Consider the following 16,360-nt stretch of genomic DNA (forward strand, 5'->3'; position numbering starts at 1 on the left):
ATGTCTTATTCATATTTTAATATCTACTCAACATTCAATAAAACTAAACACTTTTGATGTGACGGATCAATGTGACATGTGCTGTGACTGTGACTAGGATGGGAGAGTGTGCTCTGGGCACACAGAGGAGGGTCCTCTAACTCAGATGTGAAAGGTTGGACGAAAATCCTTAGAAAAAGTGGCACATACATCCCTGCAGGACTTAAACGTCACAGAAGAGTGTTCTAGCAAAAGTCAGTTTTGAAAGATTACAACAAGGTTTTTTGAGGAACTGAAACCAGCTCAGCAAAACTAGGAGAGCAAGTGGGGGGCAGGGGATAAGGCTGGGAACCTCAGAAGCCACAATGAAGACTTTATTTTATTTATTTTATTTATTTTATTTATTTATTTTTCCTTTTTGTCTTTTTTCGTGTCCGGCAACAGATCGCAACCCTCAGTGTCGCGCCCATCCCGGACCGGGACCGGCAACAGGATCGCAACCCTCGGTGCTGTGCCTGCACCTCGCTCAGCCAGTGAGTGGGAACCGGTCTGTATGTGGGATCTGAACCCTCGGCGGGAGCACCGCTGCACTCCCACACGGTGCACTGTAGCAGTGCGCCACCGGGCCAGCCCTAAATTCTTTTTTTTTTTTGTCTTTTTTCCTGATGGGTAACAGGATCGCAACCCTCGGTGTCGCGCCCACAACGCACTCAACCAGTGAGCGGACCGGTCTCTATATGGGATCTGAACCCTCAGCGGGAGTGCCGCTGCGCTCCCAAGCGCCGCACTCTACCAAGTGCGCCACCAGGCCGGCCCTGAAGACTTTATTTTAAAAGCAATGGGAGCCTTTGAAAGATTTAAGCTCTGGAGCACAGTGACATGATCAGAGTTGCCTTTTAAAAAGATTCTTCTGGCTGTGGCAACCTGAGCTGCTATCCTAAAGTCCCCTCACATCTCTGCTGGGCTGAAGCCACACAGTTCCTGGGTGTAGGTAGCAATCATGTGCACCTCTACTACCTGAAGAAAACAAGGTGCCAGGACAATACCACACGAAGTGCTTCATTATCATAGCTGATGCTTTTTAGGCTGTTGTTATGAGCAGGAAAAATAAATTTTGTGTAGATCAATTGCATATACATTGAATTAAATATTCATGTGCTAGGAGAGCTTGCAATTGCAAAGACATTCCACAGTGAATAATGGCAAAGCAGTTGCTCCTTCCCTATAATAAAGAATCTCCTATCATATGTCAACTTTATACTAGATTTTAACCTATCAGACTCATTTTAAATAAGTACTTCTGCCTAAAAATCCTTCTTAATTATTTAAAACTATGAATGCTATAGACACTTTAGTTCCCAGTGGCAAGAATAAGCAGAGAAACACATAATGCTACAAAGCAGATGAGGCACACGGTAGCGTTGCCTTCTGGCTTCTTCATCACACCACCCACCTCAAACTTGAACTTTAATCACTGAATAGTGACCTCAATTTTTTTTGTTGTTGTTGCCACCTGTTACTTCTTCTTCTTCTTCTTCTTTTTTTTTTTTAAGATGACCAGTAAGGGGATCTTAACCCTTGACTTGGTGTTGTCAGCACCACGCTCACCCGAGTGAGCAAACCGGCCATCCCTATATGGGATCCGAACCCATGGCCTTGGTGTTGTCAGCACCACACTCTCCCAAGTGAGCCACGGGCTGGCCCTGTTACTTCTATTTTAAAGAATATCAACAAAAACTTTTATTCATTAATACTTTCAGTGAGTTAAACCAGAACCTCTAAGGTAGTTTCCAAAAAATGTGGTGACTTTAAAAGTGTCCAAAACCATATGACCCAGCATTTCCACTTCTGGATATAGTCCCAAAAGAACTGAAAGCAGGAACCCAAAAAGATATTTGTACATTCATGTTCGTATCAGCATTATTTACAGTAGCTAAAACGTGGAAGCAACACAAGTGTGAATGGGTAAACAAAATGTGGTGTGTGCGTACAATGAAATATAATCCAGCTTTAAAAAGGAAAGAAATTCTGACACATGCTGCAACATGGATGAACTTGGAAGACATTATGCTAAGTGAAATAAGCCAGTCCCTGCAGAACAAATACTGTATGATTCCTCTAATATAAAGTTCCTACAGTAGTCAAATTCAAAGAGACAGAAAGCAGAATGGGGTTGCCAGGGGTTGGGGAGTTGGTGTTTAATGGATACAGAGCTTCAGTTTGGGAAGATGGAAAAGTCCTGGAGATGGAGGGTGGTGACGGTTGTACAACACTGTGAATGTACTTAATGCCACTGAAGTGTACACCTAAAAATGGCTAAGATGGTAAATTTTATGGTATGTGTACTTTACCACAATAAAACAAAAAGTTCCAAAACACAGGTGTCTTAACTGAACCACACAACTGACAAGTTTATTACAGGCCAGCCTTGCCCCCACTGTTGGATCTAATCGACTCAGTCCCCTTAAAAGGCTGTCAGCTATTTAGGGAGGTCCTCTGAGGTCACAGTTGTGCTCAGGGCCATCCATGCCTGACCAGGGGTCAGGACATCCCTGCCCACCTAGTTATGGGGGCAAACACGTGCATCTGCAACTGGCCTGTAGGAAAAAACAAAACTCCCTGTCCTCAAAACAAACAGCATTCCTCAGAAAGCACTTGGTTGCCAGGACAGAGGACGCATTGAAGCTGGAATGTAATGAGGGGAAATCTGGACGTCTCAGTTTTTTGGCTTCTCTTCTATGAAGAACATCCGCAGCATAAGCCGTGAGGCTGCAAGACACTGAGCAGCTCTGAACTCGGGCAGGACGCTGCCAGCTCAGACGCATCTCACTCCCAGTGACGCAGCTCTCAAAGTCCCCATTAAACTCTCGTCCCTGCTGGTCACTGAAGATGAGATTTTGATGGGCTTTAAACACTAACACCTTTCCACACTCCTCCGGGTCTTTAATTACCTGGAAGATGGATTTATTAAATGACCCAGACTGGCATTAGCTAGAAACATCACGGGGAAACCACCTCGGCTCTCACAGCACAGCACTGGGTTTAGAAACAGAAGAGAAAAAGGTGAGAAAGGAGGCAGAAAAAGACATCTGTGGGTGGAGGGGGCCCAAGCAGCCACTGCAGGAAGGCAGATGAGCCTCAGTGCAGGAGAGGGAGGAAAGAGGAAAACTCTCTGTCCCACACGTACCACACACAGCCAGCATCCACGAACCCTGCACGTGGGCTCCAGCAGCTCGCTGCTCCCCCTCCTAAGATTGCTTGTTTAGAAAGTGGGGGAAGAGCTCCCGACAAAGCAGCCACCGGGAGGCTCACTAAGAGGCAGTCTTGTTCTTCGTGCCCCAGAGGGGACTGGCACCACCAGGCAGCAGCCATCCCCGCAGGCTGGGGCTCTGAGGCCACTTCCTCCTCAGCAGCAGTGCCAAGCACTGTTGGGGACAGCCTGAGAGCTCAGAGCAGCCTCGAGGACCAACCCTCTTGTTTTACAGATGAAGAAAGCGAGGCTGCTGGTGGCCTGCCCAACGGTCTCGCAGCTTGGGACCCAGGGCTCCCAGGCCACCCTCTGCCCTCCAGGGCACATCAGAAGGACATCTGAAGAGTCTGCTTATGCTGCTATGGCTTTGGCCCAGAGCCCTCATGCTCATCACGCTCAGCACATGGGGCCCTGGTGGCCACACAAAGGACAAGGACATACTTCCTCACAGGCTGGGCACCTCGAGGATGGAGGGGGCAGACCTTTCTCTGGCTCGTCATTTGAACCACCATTCTAGCCTTTAACAATGACAACAGCAACACGCATATACAACCCTTCTCCTCCAGCCTCACCTGGTTTTCACCCAAGAAATCCTCATCAACTTTCACAAAAAGGGTACAGATTTAAAAGAGACATGGTTAGTCAAGGGGTGAGGAGGTTAATGGCAGCAAACCGGGCCACACAGATTCTATGTCCTTCATTTCTGGGTGTCCCTAGAGGGACAAGGCGAGACTGAAGAGACCAAGGAGACTGCCGACTAGATGCAGTAGAGTATCTCAAAGTGGAGAAAGGACATTAGAGGAGAAGCTGGTGAAATCCTAATGAAGCCTGTGGTTTAGTCAGTCGTACAGCACCAACGTCAACTTCTCAGCTTGGATGAACGTACCATGATTATGAATGATATTCACGTTAGGAGAAGCTGGGTGAAGGAAGCGTGTACAGACTCTCTGTAGCATCTGTACCATGCTTTCATAAGTCTAAAATTATTTCAAAATAAAATGTTTGGAAAATGTGTTTAAAAAAGTAACTATGTTTGTCTCTCATTCAAAGAGTTGAAGAAACCGAGGAGTTGTTGCTTCCCTGATTAAATTCACTCAGGATGGGGTTGAGGGGAAAGGAGAAGAGGACACGGGGCCAACCCAAAAGTGGAAAGTTGTGGCGGTCCACTGGAGTCGATGCCATATGTGTCTTTGGAGCAATTCCCGCCACCTGAAAGACAAGCCCAACGAGGCACCTCTGGCAAGCGCAATTTTTCTCACCAGTGACCCTAAAATCAAATCAAAACCTAGTGTGGGTAGATCACCTTCCCAGCTCTTGACTTTGTATTGTATGTAAATAATCAAAACGGCATGCTGGCCTAGACGTAGGGAGAGTTCAAGCCCTCCACAGAAACACGGAAGGGGACTCATCCAGCAGATGAATAAATGGGATTCATCCAACGAACATTCAGTACTTGGGGACGTGAGAATCAACAGGTCAGACGAAAGCTCTGGCATCACAGAGCTCACATGCATCCTCATGGGGGCAGGGAGGCAATAAATAAAAACGTCAGAGTGAAAAGTGTACGCAGCTCACACCCATGAGGACGGCTACCATCACACGAAAACAGAACAGAGAGTAAGCAGCCCTGATGAGCACGTACAGAAACCGCAGCCCCTGTGCAGTGCTGGGGGGATATGGATGGAAAATGGTGTGGCGGCCCCTCGACTGCACAGAATTCCCACATGATACAGCACTCTTCTGGGCATATACCCAAAAGAACTGAAAGCAGGCTCTCAAAGAGATATGTGTACACCCAAGTACAAAACAGCACTATTCACGATAGCTAAAATGTGGAAGCAACCCAAGTATGGATCAACTGATGAACGGATAAACTAAGTGTGGCATATTCGTACAATGAAATATTATTCAGCCTTAAAAAGGAAGGAAATCCTGTCACATGCCACAATGTGGATAAGCCTTGAGGACATTAGGCTCAGTGAAATAAGCCAGTCTCAAAAGGACAGATACAAAAGGACGTGCTTACATAAGGTCCCTAGACTAGTCAAACTCATAGACGCAGGAAGCAGAATGGTGTTTCCAGGGGCTGTGGACGGGGGAAGAGATGGGGAGTTGGTGTTTAGTGGGTGCAGAGTTTCAGTTTTGCAAGATGAAAAAGTACTGGGTATGGATGGCGGTGGTGGCTGAATAGCAATGTGAATAAACTTAACACTATCGAACTATACACTTAAAAAAGGTTAAGATGGTAAATCCTGTTAGGTGTTTTCCATTAAATTGAGACTTAAGTGTATGGAGAAAATTAGAGTAGGAGGTCATGGTAGGAGAAAAAAGCTGGTGAACTCTGCATGAGCAGGCAGGGAAGGCCTGTGCAAGTGGGGCAGTGGGCAGAGGACAGAACTCGTGTCTTGATGGCTCCCTGGCCTCCATCACTTGCACTGATCTCTTACTGCCCCATATCCTCACCTTCCTGGGCTGCTTTCTTGCAATCACCTCCCCCTCCAACTCCATGAAGGTCTAAGCTTATCGGGGTGATGCAGCTAATGCAGGGTGTCTGGCCTAGGCTTGTGTAGGAGAAAGTAGGGGGATGAGCTTGTCCTTTCTAACCTACCAAAGGATCAGAATCAATCCATGCAAAGCAGGCATAAGGCAAAGGATGCTGGTATTTGCATATCAAATCACTGCAGCTGCTTGAAATCTACTGCATGACGCCACACCTGTTAGTGGAGAATGGCCTTGCTGGAACCAGTTTCAAAGATTTGATCCCGTCGTTGCCTTTCTGCTAACTTTGCAAAGCTGACGTACCCATCCTCCGAAAATAACACTCAGCCAGTCAAAGAATGGGCTAAAATATGACAGTGACATCAACATTTTGCATTTCAGAAACAGGCCCGGTTGTGGATGAAATGAACAGACTCCTCCTGTCACGGCGTTATCAGGCCAGTTGCCACCATCCGTCTGTCGGCTTGTTTGGAACAGTGACCAGCTGTGAGCCATGACAGGGAAAAGGAATGGGGATTTCTCCACAACCTTTAGCCTACACTAAACCTCCCATCCAATGACACCAAGGAGGAAAAGGAACAGAAGAAAAAAGGCATGATTGCCTGCACATTTTACATATACTCGAGCATCTCAAGTAATTGCCCTGAAATCACAGAATACATTAAATATGATTTTAAAAGATGCCCCCACCATAAGAAAGCAGAGAGATCTAGGTATATCTTGTGCCTCTCTTCCCTATCCCACCCCATCTTTTCTCCCTCTCCCAAATCTAGTCAAGTCCTAGTGCAAACCTAAAATACGCAGTCCAAGAATTCTGTTCATATCTCTGATGACCTAAGTCAGAAACTCCCACAAAGAGAAGTCTCAAAGCTGGAATAAACCGAGGGCTCCTAGGGGCCCAGAGTTCTGCGGTGTACTTAGCGCTCACCTACAGGTTTAAATGTCATCTAAAGAATATCCTAAGGCTGAGATGTATACTGTATTAGTCTGTTTCTGTTGCTTATAACAAAATACACGAGCTGGGTATTTTATAAAGAAAATGAAATTTATTGCTTACAGTTTCAGAGGCTGGGAAGTCCAGAGTCAAGGGAACATATCTGGTGAGGGTCTTCTTTGGTGGTGGCTTTGTAGCAATGGAGGGGTCTCTCATGGCAGAAAATGGCAGAGCAGAGAGAGAGACTCTCACATGCTCTCTTTTTAAAGCCCTCAGAGCCACACCCCTGACCACCACCATTATTAATCCATTCACTATGGCATGGCCCTACAATCTAATCACCTCATCAAGGCCCCACCTTTCAATTACCGTAATAGGATTTCCTACCCTAACAGTTACAGTGGGAGCCAAGTTTCCAATTCCTGGAATTTTGGGGGACACAGTTCAAGCTTCAATGAGTTGTGGGTGGGGGGCATTCAATCCACAGCATATACCCTGGGGCCACTTTGGCTCCACTTCACTATCAATCTGCCCCATATACCAAAAGCTGGATGACACTTGGCAATCCTGAGCCTGGTATGTATATGCGGACCCTGAGTGAGAATATAGAGTGTACTGAACTCTGCTGTCATTATTCTCTAAACATTAGTCTCAGGTTCTGCAGCCTTAAATAATATGCTGCTTATCTTGCAGAATTAAAGCCAATGACTCGAACCCTGAGGCTGAAGTCCTGCCAGAAAGCCCCACGCAGCAACGCGAATGAACTGGGATGCCTACTGCTGCTGTTGGCTCCCCTCTTGCAATAAATTTGGTGAACTGCATGGATGGAATGCGCAGAAACCATACCCTGACTCTCTACAGTGATGAAAAATTTCTCAGACTTACCAAAAACCACCGATGAGGTTTTCCCCATCCTTTAGTGTTGTATTACTTATTCACCAAAAACCCTTATTGAGTATCTCCTAGGGGAAGGAACTGTGCTGCGCACAGAGGATACAAGACCAGCTCTGTCCCTCGTCATGGAGCTTCAATGAAAATAACAGCAATGACTCAATGGGGCCCAACTAATAGTGTGGTAAGGAAGAAGATGACAGCGCCCTAGGTTGTCATGCATTATTGACCATTCCCCTAATCTGTGCTCATTAAAATGTGATTGGCACACACATGTCCTCACCAAGTCATTGAGACCTTATTCTGACTGATATCAATTCGTTAATCAATAGTTGCAGGATACGGTTGAGCAATCGGTTTTGAATCCAACTGTTTTGGCATCCAGCCCAAATCCATCTAGCATGAGGCATTCGTGACAAATCTCAGCAAATTGCCTCTACTATTCAAAACTATCTATGTGACAACATCAGAAACATGTTTCCTCATCTTTAATATGTGGGAAACCAGCCCTTCCACCTTCAACATTTTATAATCACACACGTACATCTACTCTGTAATACTGCTGCACTGATATTCATCATGTTCCATGAATTCATTCATTCATCCAGCTAGTATTTATGCACCCATCTGTGCCAGGTACCAATCTAGGTACTGGAGATATAGAACAAGAATGAGAAGGTCCCTGCTTTTGTGGCACTTACTCTAGAACGAATATGTGGTATGCATGGAGATGCAAATATGCAAATAAATAAAAATATCTTTAGGTGATGGTAGATGCTTAAAAAAAGGCAAGGCTGGGGCTGGCCTGTGGCTCACTCAGGAGAGTGTGGTGCTGATGACACCAAGCCAAGGGTTCGGATCCTATATAGGGAGAGCCAATTAGCTCACTTGGGAGAGCGTGGTGCTGACAACACCAAGTCAAGGGTTAAGATCCCCTTACTGGTCATCTTTAAAAAAGAAAAAAAAAAAGGCAAGGTGATTCTAAAGAAATTATTTGTGTACTGATTAGACTGAGTGATGGCCTGAGAAAGGTTCACAGTTGTCATCTAAACAGAGATCATAGTGACAAGACATGGCCAGGCCTGCAGAGCACTGGAGTAGAGCATTTCAGGCAGAGGGAAAGGTGAGTACAAATGACCTAAGGAACCAGCAAGGGCAAAAAAGGGCAGTTTGGCTGGAATTCGGCGCAAGATCAGCAGGGCCACAGGCTGTGGTGAGGAGTCTGGAGCACCCAGTGACAGCTGTTGGAGGCTGCAGCAAAGACCACTAGTCATCCTGGAACCCATTCTCCCCTTCTGCCCACAGGCTCACGGCTGTACAAAATAAGACAACATTCCCCAGCCACCCTTGTGACCAGGAGTGGGCAGCTTACTGAATTCTGACCAATGGGATGTAAGAAGTCGTACCTACGCTTCTGAGCAGTGACCTCAATGGGAAGGAGTGTCCCCTCCTCCTCTTTTCCACCTCTGCTGGCTGGAATATGTCCAAGAAGGCTGGATTAGCATGACAGAGCGGCCTGGGCCCTCAATGTCATCAGACTGCCATAGCAGCCCTCGCTGACCACGTTGATGGTAGAAATAAACTCCACTTCATTAAATCCCTGTTGTTTTAGTTTTCAGTGCTTCAGAAATGAAGCTACTGCTAGCAAATATAGAGGGTTTGAAGTAGGAGAGTGTAAGGTCTGGTCATGTTTTGTAAATACCATCCTGGCTGTAAGTGAAGAATTAGCTGTAGAGGTTGGAGTGGGAAGATCTGTTAGGAACCCACTGCAGTTAGTTATCCAGGCAAGAAATGAAAAGGCTGTGCCTCAGGGGGCTGCAGTGGAGGTGGAGAGGAACCAGGAACTCGGAATACCATCTGGAGGGGAAGAGCAGGGAGGACTTGCTGATCAGGGTTAGAGAGGAAGAAGGGTGATTCTTACACATTTCTGGCTTGAGCAACTGCATGGTCGATGGTTCTACTTATTGAGATTGGAAAGACTAGGGAGAAACAGCTCTGAGGAGGTGAAAGGAAGCAGGATTCTATTTTGGCCACATTGAATTTGAAATACCCATTGGACATCCCCGTGGAATATCCACCAGGCAGTTGGATATATGACTTTGGAGCTCAGCAGGGCGGTCAGAGTTGGTGATATAAATTTGGGATCTCTGGCATATGGAGATGATTTAATGCCATGTTTCGAGCAGAGCTGATGTGCAGAAAGTATACATGGAGACAGGCTGGGAGCCTCAGATCCAACCTTCTGAGAGGCAGCAAAGGGAGGAGTAAACCAAGTGGGCATGGTGTTGTGGCAGCAAGGACGAGGGAGTGGTCAAGCTGGGTCGGACCTACTGAGAAGTGTAGGTGAGAACAGAGAACACGACCTACCCTTGGCAGTGACAGCACTCCCACTGCAGCAGCAGCTGGAGGCACCAGAGACCGCACCCGGAGCTCACGTGCAGAGAAGCCCGCTGTGAGAGCGGAGAAGCGAGGCTGCGGCCTCTGGTGCCACCTGCTTCCTGCGCCACCCTGTGCAGTACACTGGCCACGTGTGCTTACTTAAATTAAAGTTGAATGGACTGAAATGACAATTCAGTCCCTTAGTCACTCTAGCCTCTGGGCCCAGTGTTTAGACCCCAGGGCGGCAGTTGGGGAACATTTCCCTGGCTGCGGCAAATTCTCTTGGACGGCTCTGGCCTAAGACTCCCCTGAACTCCTCTGTAGAAATCATTTACTGTTTGGTTTGTAGGATTATGTGAGAGAGAGAGAATGGGAGAGAAAAGTACAGGTGTGTGTTTTTCCACTGGGTATTGTTTTTTCTTTTATAACTTAGACACGTAACAGCCATTGCTCCCACTTCTTTGCCAAATTCTTCAGGCTCACATTTATAAACTGTCGATGAAAACTTTCAACATTTGCAGAGATCAGGTCTGTGTAACTTTTAAGAAGGTCATTATCCTCAGGTCTGTTCTTTCATTCCAAGTTGCCCTCTTATCCCATGGAAACGGGGATGGAAATGAACGGATGAGCCCTCAGCCACTGGAGGCTGAGCACCGCCTGTCCCACTGTTTTCTTCACACATGTGTGAGTGCACATGCAGGCACAGACACACACACACCAAAGCAGCCATGATGCAACAAAAAAGCCAACTGTGCAAACATTTGCTTCCACTATCACAAGATGGAAAAAAAAATGCCAAAAAGAAGAGCTCGGAAAAATAGCAAAAGTGCAATCACCCCCTGAAGAGAACATGAAGACCCCACAGTGACCCCACAAATGAAATGGAAAATAAGACCCAGCCAGAATGGGTCAGAGAACACCACTGGGCTTTAGGGCAATGAATACAAAGGAAAAGTGGAGTCTGGGCGCCGCGTCTCCCTGGGACTGCAGCCTGGACTCGCTGGGTGGTGCATTCTGTAATTCAATCAAACCCTTACAAAGAACAGGATTCAGGCATCACAGAGTAACTCAATACTCCCCTGACAAGTCCAAGCTCATGTGAAAGTTCTGTCAATAATTCCTATATGTATGTGGGGGTGGATTCCATGCATGGGACTCAAGAAGCCCACATGAAACATGAAACAACTGACCCATGATTCCAAAGAAGACCGTCTCTTCAGTGTCAAACCGCCCAGAAGAATGGCTTTGGTAAATTTTATTTATGGGAAATGTCGATTTGGAGGATTTGTTCTCCATTTAACTTTTTCCAGGGATGCCTCCTGAAACAAAGAGAAAATTATTGGGCTGAACTTGTTAACTGCACAAACTATTACTGTTTCATGGCAGCCCATGAGAAAAGCAGGCCATGACCCCCCGAGTTCTCTCCAAATAACACAGAATAGAGCACATTACTTTCTCTCTGAAAAGGCTGGCAAGTGCTCTCTACTGCCCATAGGGTGAAAAGCAAACATCTCACGCATCCATGTCCTCTGTGGCCTGGGCCCTTCCCTGCTACACCTCCGCACAGCACCACACGATGACTCCTGTTTCCTCTGCAGGGAGACGCACTCCCGGCTGTCCAGGCTCCTGGGGAGCGCAGTGGAGGTAAGATGTGGGGAAGGTGCCTTGTCCTCAGGACAATGGAGAATAAAGTGTCAGCTGGACCATGAAGGAGCAGGTCTGGGCCACGCTGGAGCATGAATGGACAGCGACAATGGGTCATTGAGGGAGTCACAGGTCCTGCAGTAGGGTGGGGAGACCGTGGCCACCTGTGAGTGTGTTCTTGGTAGTCGGCAGAGTTTTTAATGTTACCCTCTCGTGTCAATGAAAATCTGAGTCTCTGTTAATGTAAGCATATTCTAGATTTTCTAGGTGAGCCCCCCATAACCCTCTGTGTATGTAAAATTTCAGAGACCACATTTTTGTCTGGATCTATACTCACTGAAGGTCAGATGTCCCCATGACTGGCTGCACAAATGTAGTTTAAACAAGGATGTGAGTAAAGCAGCAGAATTGAGAGCTCGCACGTGTACAAGGACACAGGCACTCCACTGAGTGTGGGTGTCAGGCCCAGAAACAGGAGTGCCACACCCTTCTGCTCTGTGAGGGCCAAGCTCACTAGCAGCAGGGTGACAGGAACCAGGCAGTGATGAATGTTCTCAGTCTTGATTACAGCCATAATGGATTAAATACCTATCTAATTATCACTTTAATAATGCCATAAATCTAGCTTTACCTGCAAGAGCCAGAGAAAGGTTAGCAGAGCCCCAGCAACGCCCGTCACGGTGAGTCAGGCCAGCTCCTGGAGCAGGGGGAACACACGAAGCTTGAATACTCGGTATGGGGAAAGACTCTAAATCGTTAGTGCCATTCAAGACAGCAAAAGTATGTGAAAAGGAATCACGTACACTGGAGTTATTCAAGTCAAAACGCCAAAATAGATTAAATGTGACACTGCATCTAAAGCTAGCCCAACAAAAGTGAATGGGGTGACTCTGTTACAGGGAAAGACCATCATCCATCACACCAAAGTCCCGTATTTCAGTTGTGTCGGTTTTGAGACTACATGTTGTTAACATTTTGGCTTCATAGTTAAGTAACTTTATACAAGTTATGAGAACTAATGTAAATTCCTTATGAGATGTTTGTACACATTTAAATAATATTATAACAACACAAAGTAAATCAGAGAGAGAGAGGACTGCTAGGAACAAGACAGCACTTACAAACACAGGCCCTGGAGCCACGCAGACTTGGGTTTGGGTTCTGACTTCTCTACCTCTCAGTACGTGACCTTGGGCAAGTTACCTTCACTGAGCACCAGGTTTTCCATTTGTAAAATTGGGGATAATAATAGTGCTCATATCATAGGATTATTGGGTGGATTAAATATTTATATGGCACTCAGCAGTGCTAAAGTACAGTGTACAACCTCAATGAATGTTAGCTCTTGCTTAAAGGCATCACAGCAAATTAGACAAGGTCCAGAAATTAGAGGTGACATGAGGAAACTGTGCAAAACGGGGCTATTAAGTAGGATTTACTTTATACAGTTAGTATGAAATGTAAATATATCTGTGTGTGTGTATAATTTAGTATCTAAACTTAGTATTTAAACATAGTATCTAAACTTAAAAAATGCTCAGTAAATAGCTTATTACTGTTATGAAACCACTATCACGATATCCTCTGTCCCTCCTTTTCACTCCTTATTTGGCTGTTTAGCATCACGCCACATGCTGGTGTGTATAAAAAGGAAGGTCTCAACACAAGATTCATCTCAGCTACTACTGTACGTCTAACTCTTACACTTCAGGGCTGAATATAATTCTTTCTAAAAAGAGGTAAGGGAGTGAAGCATTTCACATGCAGTAAGGACAGCTACGTGCCACATCCTAATGCAAAGAAGGTGATACCGCTGACCACAGAGGACAAATCGTTATGTATCCCTACATTCTACTCCATGCCAGGAGCCCTTATTTTTTATTTATTTATTTATTTTTTCCTTTTTTTGTCTTTTTTCGTGGCCGGCAACGGATCGCAACCCTCGGTGTCACGCCCGTACCGGGCCGGGACCGGCAACGGGATCGCAAACCTCGGCGTTGCCCCCGCACCTCGCTCAGCCAGTGAGCGGCCGGTCTGTATGTGGGATCCGAACCCTCGGCAGGAGCGCCACCGCGCTTCCCAAGTGGCGCACTATAGCAGTGCGCCACCGGGCCGGCCCCAGGAGCCCTTATTTACCCTCGTAGCCCCTGTAGCTGGAGGGTCAGGACCTTGCGCACTTAGCAACACTAGTTTGAAAATTAAATTGATGTCAGGGAAAAAACAGTGAGAAACTCCAAGTCACACCAGAACTTAGCACAATTTCTCTGCCATGTAAAACTGATGTGGATGGGAACTGAGCTAGAACTTAACAGCCCTCAATTCCCTCCCTGCCCCCACCCTGCAACCTGACTAGTTTAGAGAGAGAGCGGAGCCCATTCCCAGAACTAACACAAAGCAAATATCAAGCTAAACATGCTTTCAAAAGGCACAGGTTAGAAGGGACAGAGGCACCTTTCAGTTTTCAAACAAGAGCAGGCAGGGCCACAGGTACACACAAAGCACTGTTTTCTGCGAGAACACCGCAGGCCCCACGGAGGGGAAACAAAGGGAAAAACAACCACCTGCAGTCAGAGACTCTGATATTCCCATCTCTGTGTTCCATGTGGGGGGTTCAGAGGGCCTCTGAGCTGTCCTACTCTGTCACCTAGGAATGCGCACGGAGCATCACGCCCCAACCGTGACCCTTCCCTTGCTCCTCAGACTCCGTGAGGTCGGAGTCTATCGGGAGAGGTCCATAGCTTGAAAAATGCCCAGAGAGGCCCTAAGGGTCTGACTTCAGCCTCCCCAGAAAGGCCCAGCTTCCAGAGGCTCGGCAGCGGGGGCTGCAGACAGCACAAAGGGAGGCCTGTCCACCCGCTGTGGAGTGGGGATGACCCCAGGGAGAAGAGCCATGGCGCTCCGCCCAGGCACGTGCTTCCTACAGGCGCGGGGGCTGGACTGGGGGCTGGTGGGGGCTTGTATCAGCAAGCAGAGGGAATGCTTCTTCAGGGGGCACAGCAAAGTCAAACACACAAAGCAAGATGCTGCTTGCCATTTCACCCCAAATATTAGCTAGGTCTTGCATGCTCTTAAACCAGCATTTGGAAAGGGGGTTCCTGAACAGCTTTGCCCAGAAGCGTCACTGGACAATACAACAGAAAACGAACCTATTTAGAGTAACATCCTCCCAAGCAGCTGCTCAGGCTTGTCCTGGGAGCACAGTCTCACACTAACCCCGTGGCAAACAGAACTGCCATCTCCCTTCCAGAAAGCAGGCAAATGAAACTTTACGGCAGAACATGGCAAACTACAGGACCAGGCCGATAGCTGCATTAGGGATAATGAGCAAGTTTCATGAGTTAACATTTAAAATTACAGAGAAAACAGCGCTGGTCGGTTACCTCAGTTGGTTAGAGCATGCTGTTACAACACCAAGGTCAAGGGCTTAGATCCCCGTACCGGTCAGCCAACAAAAAATAAAAATACAGGGAAAATGTACATAGGCATTTTTATAAAACACAGGGACCAAAAATATGGGGAAGTGAAAGGGGGAGCTTTTTTGAAAGTATGTGTGATAAATCTTGAAAATGGCTAGGAGTATTCTATTTTTTTTTTTAGTGTTTGTCTTAGCAATTACTGGAACACTCTGCAAGTGACAGATACTCAGATAGTCTGATAGAGCAGCCAAGGTCCCTAGGAATGATTCGTTCAGGAGAATTTTTTCTCAAGTTCATTATCCTCTCCTACCCTGGAAGTGGTTAGGGCTTTTAAAATGCAATATACGGAGCTCTAAGTAGATGCTATCTATAGCAAAGGTAATTTATTAGGCTGACCACTGGAAAACCAATTACGGAGCAGATTCTTCTCCTCACCTACCCCCCACCACAGTTATTCTCCTATGTGACCCTAAGCTAGAAGCCAACCCAAATCCAAAGTTCCTCTTTCACTAAGATTCCCAAGCTTGCTGAGAGCCCAAAGAATCCTCCACACGAGAAGGCCCTAGTGGAAGAGGAAAGGGTTGGTTATCTCAATGCAGGATTTGTGCTGTCAGTAGAAGGGTGTCACCACAAGACATCACACCATAGCAAGCCACCAACACACAAGTGCCTGCCAACATTCTCTGGAACTTCACGGTAATAAATGGAGATCACATTCATCCTCTCGATCATCTGCACAATCTTTCACAGGTGAGAAAACTGACTTAGAGTGGTTCAGACCTAGTTCAGGATCACAACTGGCAAGTGGTAGGGCTTGGCTTACAATCCAACTCTCAATTCCCATTTGTTGAGCTGTGGGAATACAGAGTTTCAGGTGACTTGGAGGAAAAACAGTCACTACTGACTTGCCTTCCCATTCAATTTTTTCTACCTAGTAATAATGAACATCTACCATTCTCAAAAAAGTATTTTCTTGAACAAAAATGTGGAGATATTACTGAATTCTGCACACTTACAAGTGGTTGAAATGACACATTTTATGCTATGTATATTTCACCACAGTAAAAACAAAGTAACTTTCTTTCTAAAATACACGATATAAGGACAAGACGGTACTCCTCTGGGGCATATGTGAATTAAAACCTATGCTTGAAATAACTCATATTGCATTAATCACAAAACTGGATTAAAGATGCTCTTGCCACAGCTACCTCTGACCTACTGAGCAGTCATTGCTACATCCACAGGACATTTTTCAGCGTCCTGCATCATTTGAGCTGTCGTCAGCCCCTTGCCTGGCTCTCTGGCTGCCAGCCCATTCCGACTTTCTGCTGACTATTCGGGCCACTCCTTCCCATCTCCCACAGC

General features: G+C 46.5%; 1 protein-coding gene across 1 annotated transcript in view; it reads right to left on the reverse strand.

The window, feature by feature from the left end:
* Positions 1–16,360, reverse strand: part of SLC22A23 (solute carrier family 22, member 23) — a gene marked incomplete at its 5' end in the record, with an annotated part of 173,960 nt that overhangs the window by 104,042 nt on the left and 53,558 nt on the right. The gene's annotated exons all lie outside the window — the stretch shown is intronic.

This window comes from Galeopterus variegatus, unplaced genomic scaffold (assembly GCF_000696425.1).
Source record: "Galeopterus variegatus unplaced genomic scaffold, G_variegatus-3.0.2 Scaffold1827, whole genome shotgun sequence".
In the NCBI taxonomy this organism is placed as follows: Eukaryota; Metazoa; Chordata; class Mammalia; order Dermoptera; family Cynocephalidae; genus Galeopterus; species Galeopterus variegatus.